Raw genomic sequence first — 14,398 nt, 5'->3', positions numbered from 1 at the left:
TGCCTAGAGCCCGTGCTCCGCAACAAGAGAAGCCACTGCAATGAGAAGCCCGCACACCGCAACGAACAGTAGCCCCGGCTCGCCGCAACTAGAGAAAGCCCGCACGCAGCAATGAAGACCCAATGCAGCCAAAAATAAATAAAATAATTTTTAAAAATTCTGGCATACAGAAATAGTACATTTTTGTACATAATACTATCCCCCTTTGGTTTATAACTACTATTTGTTGAGCCTGCTCTGTGTGAGGGCTGCTGGCCACACTACCTGCTTTATCTGTGGAATTGTCCCTAATCTTCATAACAAATCAGAGAAATGGGTATTGCAGTGTTTATTTTACAAAGGAGAAAACTGAAGGCCAGAGAGGAGAAATGCCTTGCCCCAAATCACACAGGTGGTAAGTGGCAGGAACAGAAGTCAAACTCACATCTGCCTCTCTCAAAGCTGCTTTCTTTCCACTATGCCTTGTTATTTGTATATAATGGCAAATATTTGCAAACAAACTAAATATCCAGTGATTGAGGATGACTTAAAAATGATAGAATGGAATATTTTCATCTATTAAAATTTCATTTCTTGAAGGTTTTTAACCACTTGTAATCAAATGCTTAATAGATTCTCCTGCCCGTTATTGCTGGGGTGGCCATAGGGTAGAAGGAAAGGGTCTCCATGCCCAGCACATACGTCTTTTTGTGGGATGGAACACTGTGCTGAGACTGGTCTGGAGATGACAAGTCGTTGTTGTCATTATATTAAGTTTAAGAACCAGGATACAGCATTGCATACAAAGTTGAACCACAACTTTGAGTCTTTTTTTTTCCTCTATAATATTTTATTATAGTTTTTATTTTTTAATTTTAGTTTTTTTAACATCTTTATTGGAGTATAATTGCTTTACAACAACTTTGAGTCTTAAATGCACAGGAAAAAAGTTTGGGAGGAAAAACAGCATTATGGAAGTACCTGATTTTGGTGTTAGGATTATAAGTTTTTGCACTTAAAAAGAATTATTTTCCAAGCTGTCTAAAATGTTTTCGATGAGCATCTCTGAATTTTATATTCAGAAAAAAATTTAACACTTAAGTATAAACCACTGCTTTTCTGTCCATTCTTATGTAAAAGCAATGAATATAGTTTATGTGAAATTGCTTTGAAAACTGTAAAGAAAACTGAAAAAGCAAAAATTTTAGTATGTATCATAATTGGTTATTATCCAAGGAAAAGATATTACTAGCAAGGCAGTAGATTTAGGAGTTACTGATTCTTCAATTACCAAGGCAGATGAATTGTGTTCTGAAAGATACTTTTTCTGTGTAGTTTGCTAGCTTACTGCTAATATTTACCAAGCACTTAGTATTTACCAGATAGGAGTTTTTCACATATGAAGGAGGTTCTGACATTATCCCCTTTTTTCAGACAGAGAAACTAAAGCTTCTGGTGATTAAGTAACTAGCATAACACAGTTAGTGAAAACCACCTGTCTGACAGACTACCAGTGAAGAAATATAGAAAGTAAGCTCTCCTCAAACATATACCAGGTCCAGATTTCATAGGGTAGTTCTATCTTCTACCAACCTTTTAACGATCAGATAATCCCGGTGCTACTTAACATATTCCAGAACGTAGAAGAAGAAGGAAAACTTCCAAGTCCATTTTATGAAGCAAGTGTTGCATTAATCCTACCTAGTACTTGATAAAGATGGCACTGAGAAAGAAAACTATAGACCAATTTCACTTATGCATAACAGTGTAAAATTCTTAAATAAACATTAGCCAACAGAATTCAATAGCACATTAAAAATAACGCATCATGTGGTTAGATTTTGATGCCAGTTGTATCCTACTCCACCTGTTAGCTTCCACACTCAACAAAAACACTGAATTTTTAAAAACTGTGATAAATACAGACCGGAACATGTACAGATCATAACTGTACAATTGGTAAATTTTCACAAACTGAACATAACCATGTAATAGCACTCATGTCAAGAAACAAAACATTATCAGAATTCCAGAAGCCCTCTCAGCCCCCTTTTTATCCCCCTCAAGGGTATCTACTATCTAGATTCCTACCACCATTAGTCGGTTTTGCTTATTTTTGAACTTTATATAAATAGACTCACACAGTATGTATTCTTTGGGATCTGGTTTCTTTCACTTGACATTAAGTTTGTGAGATTCAAGCCCATTACTGTATGAAGTTAAAGTTGATTCATTCACAATGAATATAGTTTTGTATACAACAGTGTGAATATGCCATAATTTCTCTGTTCCTTCTACTGTTGATGGAGAGTTGGATAGCTTCCAATTTGGAACTATTCTAGTAGTGCTACTGTGAATATTCTTGTACATATCTTTTATCAAACATACGTGTGCATTTATCTTGGACATCTACCTAAGACTATAATTGGTGGGTCAGGGGAGATGCACAGCAGCAGTTAGTAAATATTACAAATTTTCCAAAGTGATTGTACCAATTGACACTTCCAACAGCAGTGTATGAATGAACATTATGATTGTTCCATATTCTGACTAATCCTCATATATTTTTGTCTTTTTCCATTTTAGCCATTGCACTGAGTTTATAATAGTGTCACATTAGAGCTTTAGTTTGCATTCATGATGTCTAATAAGAATGAGAATCTTTTTCATATGTTTATTGCTCATTCTTAAATTCTTACTTAAATTTATCAGGCCACTGGAATTTTATCTCACTTTGCATCAGTGTAAACAGACTCGTGTTAAAATTGAGTGTGGATGCTTTTGATATCCTTGGTAATATGACACTTAAAGAACTCTCACCCACATGGTCCAGTCTCAAGAGTAGTGTGTGATCAAATGTAAGAGTTCATCAATAAAAAAGTAATTTCAAAATAACTCAAGTTCTTTTATTATAGTTCTCAGACATCATGAAAAGAAATACATAGACCACAAAAATGCCTCTTTAAATCTCTTTTTCTCTATTATCTAGTCCTCACAGCTGCCCTGCCATCTTTCTTCCAAAAAGCATGAAAAAAGAGAGGTATAAAATAATTTCAGTGGAAAGTCTTTTTATCATTAATCAAAATCCAAATTTCATAGAAGACTGATAAATGCAGCCTCAGACAGTAAAACAAACAAAACCCACAAAAGCTTCTGCATCTTATTTAACATCTCGCTGGAAGCCTTGGCCAGTGCAATAAGGCAAAATGTAGAAAGGAAGGGCACACAGATTGGGAAGGGATTCAAATAGTTTCTCTGCACAGATGAGATGATTGTCTACATTGACAATCCCAAGGAAACAAAAAAAGCCTCCTGGATATAATAAGTGAGTTTAATAGGTTGTGGAATAAAAGGTCAACATAAAAATCAATCATCTCTACATACTAGCAATAAAACACGTACTGAAATTTTAAAAATACACACATACACACACACGCTATTTACAATAGCTTACCCAAAATGAAATGAAAAATCTACAAAATATGTACAGCATCTGTATGCAGAAAACTACAAAACTTGAATGCTGAAAGCAATGAAAGAGATCTAAATTAATGGAGAGTTCATAGACTGGAAGACTCAACATAATTAAAATGTCATTTCTCCCCAAATTGACCTACAGATTTAACATAACTCTAATCAAAATCCCAGCAGGATTTTTTTCTAGATATAGGCAAGCTGATTCTAAAATACATATGGAGAGGTGAAGGAATAAGAATGGTCAAAATGGTTTTGAAAAAGAAAAATTCAGAGGAATCATACCTCTCGTTTTTAAAACTTACTATAGAGCTACAGTAATCAAGACAGTGTGGTATGGTGGTCCAGTGGTTAGGACTCCGTGTTTTCACTCCTGAGTGCCCAAGTTCAATCCCTGGTTGGGAAACTAAGATCCCACAAGATGCGTGACATGGCCAAAAAAAAAAGACAGTGTGGTATGGCAAGGGTTAGGCATATTGATCAATGGACCAGAACAGAGAGGCTAGAAATAGAGCCAAACAAATATGGCCAATTGATTTCTGAGAAAGATGCAGGCAAGTCAGTGGAGGAAGAATAGTCATTTCAGTGAATAGCGTTGGAGCAATTGAACATCAACACACACACACAATGGGCCTGGATCTAAATCTCACACCTTTTATAAAAATTAACTCAGAATGGATCATAGATCTAAATGTAAAATGAGAAATCGTAGGAGAAAATCTTCATGAACTACATGAACTTAAGCAGTATTCTTAGGATGCCAAAAGCATGATAAACAAAAGAAAAAATGATTAATTAGACCTCATCAAAATTACACAATTTTGTATAAAGCACAGAGAATTTTGGTCTGCAAAGGTACTGTGAAGAGAATGAGAAGACGAGCTACACACTGAGGCAAAATATTTTCAAATCACATATCCACCAATGGGTTATATGCAGAATATATGAAGAGCTCTCTAAACTGAACAGGCAGAAAACAACAACCTAATTAAAAAATGGGCAACAGATTGGAACAGACACTTCACCCAAGAGGACAGCAGGAAATAAACACATGAAAATATGTTTAATATCAAACCGTTAGGGAAATGCAAATTAAAACTGCAATGAGATACCACTACATACCTATTATAATGGCTGAAATAAAAAATACTATCTGGAATTCCCTGGGTGGTCCCCACTGCAGGGAGCATGAGTTAGATCCCTGGTCAGGGAACTAAGATCCTGCAAGCCACGTGGCATGGCCAAACAAAAAACAAACAAACAAATACTATCAACACCAATTGCTGACGAAGAGGGGAAGCCACTTTGCTGGTGGGAATGAAAAACAACGCAGCCGCTCTGGAAAACAATTTGCAGCTTCCTGTAAAGTCAAACATACAACCCAGAAACCCCACTCCTAGATATTTATGATATGTTCACACAAAAACCTCACATGAATGTTTATATAGCTTTATGCATAACTGTCAAAAACTGGAAACTATCTAAATGCCCTTGGTGAATGGATAAACCAACTGTGGTACAACCATACAATGAGCTACTACTTAGCAGTAAAAAGAAACGCGCTAAGGATATAACCACAACTTGGATGAATCTCAAAAGCATCATGCTGAGACACACTACATACTGAATGATTCCATTTATAAAATATTCTTGGAAAGAAAAAACTGTAGTGAAAGGAGAACATATCAGTGGTTTCTAGGGTTGAGGAGAGCATGGCTACACATAGATAGCACCAGGACATTTGTGGGGTAATGGAACTGCTCTTATCTTGATTGTGGTGGTGGTTCCATGAATCTATACGTGTGTAGAACTGTACACCAAATAAGAAAGGTCAATTGTACTTTATGTTAATTTTAAAAAAGAAAATCACCTTTTGCATGGCCAAAGACATCATAAGCAAATTCAAAAGACAGATGACAAAGTTACAAAACATATTTACATGACTCATATCACAAACAAAGCACTAGTCCCCCTAATATATAAAAAGCTCTTAGGTATCAATAACAAGACCAAAACACTATTCCTGAAAGGGCAAAAATATGAACAGACAGTTAACATTAAAATAAATACAAATAACTTTAAAAATATGAATAGATGGTCCCCCTTACACATAAGCAAAATTAAGGGACTTCCCTGGTGGCACAGTGGTTAAGAATCTGTCTGCCAATGCAGGGGACACGGGTTCAAGCCCTGGTCCGGGAAGATGCCACATGCCGCAGAGCAACTAAGCCCATGAGCCACAACTACTGAGCCCGCATGCCACAACTACTGCAGCCCATGTTGTGTTTGTTTCCACAACAAAGAGAAGCCACCACAATGAGAAGCCCACATACCACAACAAAGAGTAGCCCTCCCTCACCACAACTAGAGAAAGCCCGCGCACAGCAGTGAAGACCCAATGCAGCCAAAAACTAAATGAATATATAAATTTATTTTTTAAAAATGCATATTAAAACTACAGCGATATACCACTCTTTATCTATAGGATTGACAAAAATGTCAAAGTTCAACAAAAATTGCTGGCCAGGCACTCTCATTCATTGCTGGAGGTAACGTACATTAGAAAATTTCACAGTATCTATCAAATATTTCCTTTGACTCGACAGTTTATTCTGGGAGAAATGCAGCATATTCAAGGTTATTCCTTGCAGCATTTTTTATAATAGGCAAAAATGGAAACTAGCCGAATTCCATCACTAGGGGACAAAGTGAATAAATCATGGAATGTATCCATTTATTGCACTGCTCTGCAGTTATAAAAAAGAATGAGGGAACTTTCTATGCCCTGATAACGGATGATTTCCAATATATATTATTGTTAAGTGAAAAAAGCAAGGTGCAGAATGGCGTGTCATGTGTGTGCATTCTGTATAAAAGGTGAGGGGTGTAAGCATGGAAATTGGTACTTGTACTGCATAGAGAAACTGGAAAAATAAACAAGAAAATACTGGAAGTGCTTATTGGTGGGAAAGAGAGCGGAGGGAACAGAAAGATGGAGAGTAACAGCAGAAACAAAATTTTCACTCTATGTCTTACTGTCTGGTTCGTTTGGGAGCCATTTGTGTAAATTACTTGTTTGAAAAAATAAGTTAACAATTGTATTTTCAAATAAGAAGATAGGGCTTCCCTGGTGGCACAGTGGTTGAGAGTCCGCCTGCCGTTGCAGGGGACAGGGGTTCGTGCCCCGGTCCGGGAAGATCCCACATGCCGCGGAGTGGCTGGGCCCGTGAGCCATGGCCACTGAGCCTGTGCGTCCGGAGCCTGTGCTCCGCAACGGGAGAGGCCACAACAGTGAGAGGCCTGCGTACTGCAAAAACAAAAACAAATAAGAAGATAAATTTTCAGTGATAAATCATCCATTCACTCTGTTGGATACGGAACAGGCAGAAGAGGATGGGAAAGCTGTGACAGGAAAACAGAAGAAGAAGAAGCACTTCCCTTGCTCACAAAAGGTAAAAATGCAGAAGGAAGTAGAGTTGGTGAAATTTATACAAAAGAAGCAGAGCGTGCATCCTAGAAAGGGGAGCTGGTGAGTGCGACAGAGTGGAAGAAAAGGACTTGTTTTGGGTGTAGAACTCTTGGATTTGTGTCTTCTTTACACTGACTGGGGGACTTAGGGCTGGTCTTTTAAGTTCTCCAAGCCTGTTTTCTCGGAGAAGGGACAGGGGGCAAAGTCAGAATCCCCCTCACAGACAGGAAGGAAAAGGGCAGGATATCCTGTCCCAAAGGATTCTGCATCCCAACTGAACTCCATGAGTTTGCTCATTTCGTTGTCAGTAGGCTACCTAACTGTGTGGCCAATTTCAGAGAGTTTGAATGGTGTCCTGAGGGAAGCCATCTTTGAGGGCTTTGAGTAGGGGTGTTGGAGGGGGCGCTGATAAAACGTGCTCTGTGCAGAAAGGGGGTTGGATGAGGCGAGGCTGGGGGCCAGGAGGCCGCCACAGCAATCCGGGGAGAGGCGATGGTGGCCGGAACTGAATCGAAGGGATGGAAAAACATGGATGGAACTAAGAGATGCTGAGAGGAACTGAGAAAGTGTTAAAGAGAAACACAGCTGGACATTAGTTAAAGTGGTGAAAATAGATCTTATTCAGAAACTACTGGCAGTAGGGGAAAGTTCTGGGCTTCATTCTGATCCGTGCAGAGGTGACTGGGTGTTTTAAAAGGAGAATAGGGTGGGGTTGGCAGGGGCTTGAGAAGAGTCAGGGAAGTGAAACATTACAAGAAACAGGAAAAGGGGTGGGTCCACGGGAATCCATCTGGGTTTGCTAAGTTAGGCTCCTTCCCTGTCACAGAGGCTGGGAGAAGGGACCTCTATCTTCAGGCGCTGGCTGGAACAGTCACTTCTTTGGGCAGCCTTGAGTTTTCTCAGACAGGCACTTTAAGGGGGGAGGGGGGGTTGGGGTCATCCCAGGGATACGAACTTGAGATGTTAGAAACCATGCTAGTGTTTGACCAAGTCTTCCTGGGCCAAAGTTGAGGCCTGGCCAAGAAGAGGGCTCAAAGGAGCCTGGGTAGAGTTTGGTCAAGAAGAGAATCTCGGTCAAGGGTTTGGTGAGTGGGGGCTTCCCTGGTGGCACAGTGGTTGAGAGACCACCTGCCGATGCAGGGGACACGGGTTTGTGCCCCGGTCCGGGAAGATCCCACATGCCACGGAGCGGCTAGGCCCGTGAGCCGTGGCCGCTGAGCCTGCGCGTCCGGAGCCTGTGCTCCGCAAGCGGGAAAGGCCACAACAGTGAGAGACCTGCGTACCGCAAAAAAAAAAAAAAGAGTTTGGTGAGTGGCTGATGGTGTATGGTGGGCAACAGAGCAGAGGCAAGGGCGCCTCCCAGGTTCCCCATGGAACAGCCATGTGGGTGGGCTGTTGTTACTATTCCCAGAGACAGAAGCTAAGGTTGATAGGGAAAGATGGTGAGTTCAGTTCTGAACATAGTGAGTGCCGGGGGTTAGGTGCCAAGTGAAGGTGGTTGGCGGGCAGCTGGAGATTAGGGTCTGAATTCAGCATAGAGGTCTGGGCTAGAGACAGCTACCTGCAAATACCCATCAAAGGCCTGTGAGCAGGTGGCTGGCGCCTGGCAGTGGATGTAGAATGAGCGGGACCTGAGATTCAACCCTCAAGAATGTCACTTTATTTAATTCCCCCAAATGCCGTATGGGGTTAGGAAAGTAGTCATGATTATCTCCATTGGTCAGTGTCAGATCAGGGCACTGGATTTGAGCCTGAGGGTGTGACTAAAGTCAACCAGTCATTCCAGAATCCTAGCCCCTAATTAACTACCTAATTATTCACCTATTAATTCACTCATTATTGATTAATCCACTCGAATATATTTCTCCACTCTTAGAACTAGACAATTGTATTTACTTTTTATGGATTTTGATGAACTATTTTAGTATCAAAAAAAATTTACCCACCAGGAGTTAACAACAGATAGGAAAAGAGGTTGAAGAGGCCACATGGTCCCCCTGAACTAATAAGGAATGCTTCCACGTGTCACGTGCAGCATCTCAAACGTGCATTCTCTCTCTCTTCAGTGACGTTGATCCAACCAAAGTCATCTGTAATCTCTGCAAGGTAAATTGTGAGAGCACACGTCCAAGGGATGAAATTTCTCAAGGTCTGCTAAAGGCAGCATCCCAGTTCTGTACCCCCATCAAGTGTCACCGAAGGGGCTGTGTACACAAAGTCTCTGGTGGGGCAATTAGCATCTTCTTGCTATGCGTTTAAAGTTACCTCACGTCCAGAAACACACCTTATAGATTAAAAGAGATCATTAGCCTATCAATGCCTTTCTCTTGGCTTCCATCTGCTAAATTATTTTTTTCAGAACGGTTTTGTCATTTACTATTTTAAACCCATGATATATTGCATACAAAATAAAAATCCATTTATCAGTCCAGTTAATTTAACACTGTTTTGTCCTGCAGTGGGCAGCAATTCAGCCACTAAGACGAGGGAAACATTAGTTTTTATTTCCTTCATTTAACCTCCATCATTCCTCATTCGAACTCGAAGTTATATATCACAGCCTATGTGTAGTAAGTTTGATTTCTGGGAATTGTAATCTTTAGTCCCACTCTGCCTATGGGAAATCCTCTTTACCACACGTACAGGGTTGAATAGAGTACACACATACCCCAAATTCGTGCCTTTCCTGGAACCTTGGAATGTGACCTTACTGGGAAATAGGATCTGTGCAAATGTAAAGTTAAGATGAGGTCATACTTGTCATACGTTTATTAGGATGTGAGTATCCTATTACGGAGAATATGGAAAATAACAAGTGTTGATGAAATTGTTGAGAAATTGGAGCCCTTGTGCATTGCTGGGGGGAATGTAAAATGGTGTAGCCACTGTGGAAAACAGTTTGGTGTTTCCTCCAAAATTAAATGTGGAATTAGCATGTGATTCAGCAATTTCACTTCTAGGAATATACCCAAAAGAATTGAAAGCAGAGACTCAAACAGATACTTGAGCACCAGTATTCCTAACAACATGATTCACAATAGCCAAAAGATGGAAACAACCCAAATGTCTATCATCAGATGAATGGATGAACAAAATATGGAATGTACGTACAATAGATTATTATACAACCTTAGAAAGGAATGAGATTCTGATACATGCTACAACATGAATGAACCTCGAAAACATTATGCCACGTGAAATAAGCCAGACAAATACTACATGGCTCTACTTATATGAAGCACCCAAAACATGCAAATTCATAGAGACAGAAAGTAGAATAGATGTTACCAGGGGTTGAGAGGAGGGAGACTGGGAAGTTATTGTTTAATGGGAACAGAGTTTCACCCTGGGATGATGAAATAGTTCTGGAAATAGATAATGCAGATGATTGTGCAACAATGTAAGTGTACTTAATGCTATTTAATTGTACACCTAAAACTGGTTAAAATGGTAAATTTTTGTTATGTATAGTTTAACCACAATAAGAAGTAACAATAATAAAAGAAAAAAAAAAGGATGAAGTCATACTGAAGTAGGGTGGGGCCCCTAATCCAACATGACTGGTGACCTTAAAAGGAGGAGAAGGACACATGGCAGATGGCCATGTGAAGATGGAGGCGGGCATTGGAGTGATGCCTTTACAAGGCAAGGGTCGCCATGGATTTCTGGCAGCTGTCAGAAGCTGGAAGAGGCAAGGAAGAGTCCTCCTCTGGAGGCTTCAGAGAGAACGTAGCCCTGCCAACACCTTGAAGTTTGGACTTTCAGCCTCCAGGACTGTGAGAGAATAAACTCCTGTGGTGTGAAGCCACCCAGTTTGTGGCACTTTGTTACCTCAGCCCTATGAAACAAATACATCATATTTCAGATAGTTAAATATAAAAAAGAAGCATTTGATTTGGGAAGTTTGGGAAGGGCCAGGAAAGGAGAGTCTCAAGGGGACACTGAGAAAACAGTTTCCCATCATTTCATTTTTAAAAACCAGCTACATTTAAATTCTCTCTGAGGAAATCTCATTGTCTATTTAGGGCTTACTCTGTATACACTAAACCTTATCTCAAGGACTTTTCCACTTTATACAGGTTTTAAGTGTTTCCAGAAGACCATATTTGCATGAGGGAAAACTATATTCTAGATGTTTAGTGTCTGGGAAGGTATTTATGAAATATACTAAGTCCACAGAAAACATTGCAAAGCCACCTGATTCAAAACTTGAAAACGTATGTACACCAGAGTGTACACAGTGGCCACGGTTTTCTTATGAATTTTTTAATTTGGGGGGCATGAGTTACTTTATTTTTTTCTTACAGATATTAGATCTCATTTAATACTTGCAACAGTTCCACGTAGTAGGAATTAATATCTCCATTTTTTAAATTAATTTTTATTGGCGTATAATTGATTTACAATGTTGTGTTAGTTTCTGCTATACAGCAAAGTGAATCAGTTATACATACACATATATCCACTCTTTTTTAGATTCTATTCCCATATAGGTCATTACAGAGTATTGAGTAGATTTCCCTGTGCTATACAGTAGGTTCTTGTTAGTTACCTATGTTTTTAATATATAAATTTATTTATTTATTTATTGCCTGTGTTGGGTCTTCGTTGCTATGTGCCGGCTTTCTCTAGATGCGGCGCGCGGGTTTCTCATTGTCATGGCTTCTTTTGTTGCGGAGCACGGGCTCTAGGCACGCAGGCTTCAGTAGTTGTGGAATGTGGGCTCAGTAGTTGTGGCTTGCGGACTCTAGAGCTCAGGCTCAGTAGTTGTGGCGCACAGGCTTTGTTGCTCCTCGGCATGTGGGATCTTCCCGGACCAGGGCTCGAACCCGTGTCCCCTGCATTGGCAGGCGGATTCTTTTTTCTTTTTTTTTTTTTTGCGGTACACGGGCCTCTCACTGTTGTGACCTCTCCCGCTGCGGAGCACAGGCTCCGGACGCGCAGGGTCAGCGGCCATGGCTCACGGGCCCAGCCACTCCCCGGCATGTGGGATCTTCCCGGATTGGGTCACGAACCCGTGTCCCCTGCATCGGCAGGCGGACTCTCAACCACTGCGCCACCAGGGAAGCCCTAATTTTCATTTTATAGAAAGTAGTGTGTATATATGTCAATCCCAATCTCCCAATTTATCCCTTCCCCCTTTCCCCCTTGGTAACCGTAAGTTTGTTTTCTACATCTGTGACTCTATTTCTGTTTTGTAAATAGATTCATTTGTACCATTTTTTTAGATTCCACATATATGCGATATCATATGATATTTGTCTTTCTCTGGGCATGAGTTACTTTAGTAATCAGAAAGCAATTAAGTTTAAAATAAAACTTTTGAGTTTCAAAATCAGAAATAATTCATTTGATAGGTTGAAGTTAGCCTCTTGGGGGCCGGCTCCTACAAACTCCAGACCAGAGGTTCACAGGCATGCTGCTGCCCATGCACCCCGGCCCATGACACATGGCTCATGACCCTGGTGCTCCCCACTCAGTGATCTGGACGGGAGACCACGTGGAGATCGTGATCCTCTGAGGAGCCCCATTCATCCCTGGGCTCACAGCTTCGGATGCAACTATGCTCTGAGTTTTTCTTCCACCAGAATGATGATGTTCCCATGTTTAGAGACATTCTCTACATATTTGATTATCTTTCTCACCAAGAATAAACCCTCTTTAAACAGTTTGGTTTGTACCGACAAACATTTATTTTACCAGACACCGTGCTAAGTGCTGTGAGGGGTGGTGCAGTTTTGTGATTAAGGACCGTGAGACCTAGGATGGGACTGGCTGGGGTTTGCATCCTGGCTCTATCATTTCCTAGCACTGGGAAATGGGCACATTACCCAGTTTCTTCAATCCTCAGTTTTTATATCTGTAAAATAGAGATAATAGCTGTAATCAAATCTCAGAGATCTTTGATTAAAGGCATACATTATTTGTTTACTTCTAAGAAAGGCAAACACTGCCATTGAAACTTCGGCATGTTGCCTTAAAAAATTAGTCCTGTATAGAGTGGGAATGGGTCACACCAGCCTGCCCTGGCTTTGCCATTTCCTACTGCATTGCTCAGTATGTGATGGGCAGTCCTTCTGTGCACATTTCAGGAGCTAAAGATGACACAGCTTCATCTGCCTATGGGGAATCTTCCTTTCTCAGGGCCGTGAAGCCCTCAGTTGTGCCTTTGCAAGAAAATGTAGGCGTGCAATCATTTCTCCAGCAGCACATTTCCAACTCTATTCCCATGTTTTTCTGTGCTCACATAGTCCCAGCAAGGCATGCAACTCAGTTGAAATACTAATGTTAATTGCAAAGACCCAAGTCTGCGTATACACAGCAAGGACAAGTATGTATTGCTGCTGCCAGGTCCAGACTAACTGTGAAATGCCATCAGTTATAAGATGCATCAGGATTCTGAGTTGTTAGTGAAAACTACATACATATATACTTAATATATAGTATATTAGCATATATAGTTTTTATTTGTATTTATTAGTAGTATCAATATTATTAGTATCGTTATATATATCATTAGTATATAAGAATTAATGAAATAATTCTGATGAATTCTAATAATTCTAATTAATGAGGTAATTCAGTGTTACTTCCTTCTTTCAGTTTTGTGGCAATTAAACAATGCCTGTCATATATGAAGTACTCATTCAATGTTAGCAGTTATTCTTTTATTATACGTGTGGCTATGACAACATCCCAGCCCTCCAGAAAGGCATGGGTCCTGAGGTTTAGATTTAAAAATGGGATCCAAAAGAAGTAATATGAAAAAAAAAAGAAGTCATATGTGTGATTACTAAGTGAGTGGAACCCTAGTCCGTCCTTCCTCTCCTGAGGGATCGCTATGCACCATCTCTCCTTTGATCCAGCTGCTAAGCCAGCATTTACTGAAATCTTTCTATGTGTGGAGCTGTGCAAAGGGCCCTCCAGACTTGCGGTCAGCATTCAACAAATCAAGTGCAGGGGTCTGTGGCAGTGCTGGATGGCGATGTTTAGAGCCCCTAAGCATTGCTCATCTGTGTTTAAAGGTGGAAAACGATCAGGGAGACAAAAGACAGCTGAAAACAAAGGAACAGTGTGGGGAGAAATTGGAAAAGAACAAGGCCTTTTAAGGCCTTCCATCTTTAGATGATGGAAAAAAGCAAAGCATTGAACGAGGAATGGGAACTAATGGCCAGTCCTGTGTTTCTCCAAGTCAACGTGGGGCTAACGTTTCCTTCCCATATCTCAATTTTGAGCATCATAAGGAATCATCGAGGTTTTTACGTCCACGTCATTATTTCATTAAGGAACAATGTGAAGCCTGATTTTCTGTATTTATCAATTATTGTATAATGTGTTCTCCACACAGTGGAAACACCTCATCTACTGACAGAAAAGTCTGTGAAGCAATATTCCTTTTCATCACGGCCTGGGAGAAACTTGACAACTGATGTACGAAAAAGTCCCTGGCTTTGAGTCAAGAACCTTAGAAAACAA

General features: G+C 40.3%; 1 non-coding gene across 1 annotated transcript; it reads right to left on the bottom strand.

Annotated features, from left to right (window-relative positions):
- Positions 1–13,670: 13,670 nt before the first annotated feature.
- LOC115853483 (U6atac minor spliceosomal RNA) lies at positions 13,671–13,791 on the bottom strand. Its single transcript, XR_004039606.1, has one exon. It is a non-coding gene; the product is annotated as a U6atac minor spliceosomal RNA (small nuclear RNA).
- Between the last annotated feature and the right edge of the window lie 607 nt (positions 13,792–14,398).

Source organism: Globicephala melas, chromosome 18 (assembly GCF_963455315.2).
Source record: "Globicephala melas chromosome 18, mGloMel1.2, whole genome shotgun sequence".
NCBI lineage: Eukaryota > Metazoa > Chordata > Mammalia > Artiodactyla > Delphinidae > Globicephala > Globicephala melas.
This window is presented reverse-complemented; position numbering and strand designations above follow the sequence as displayed.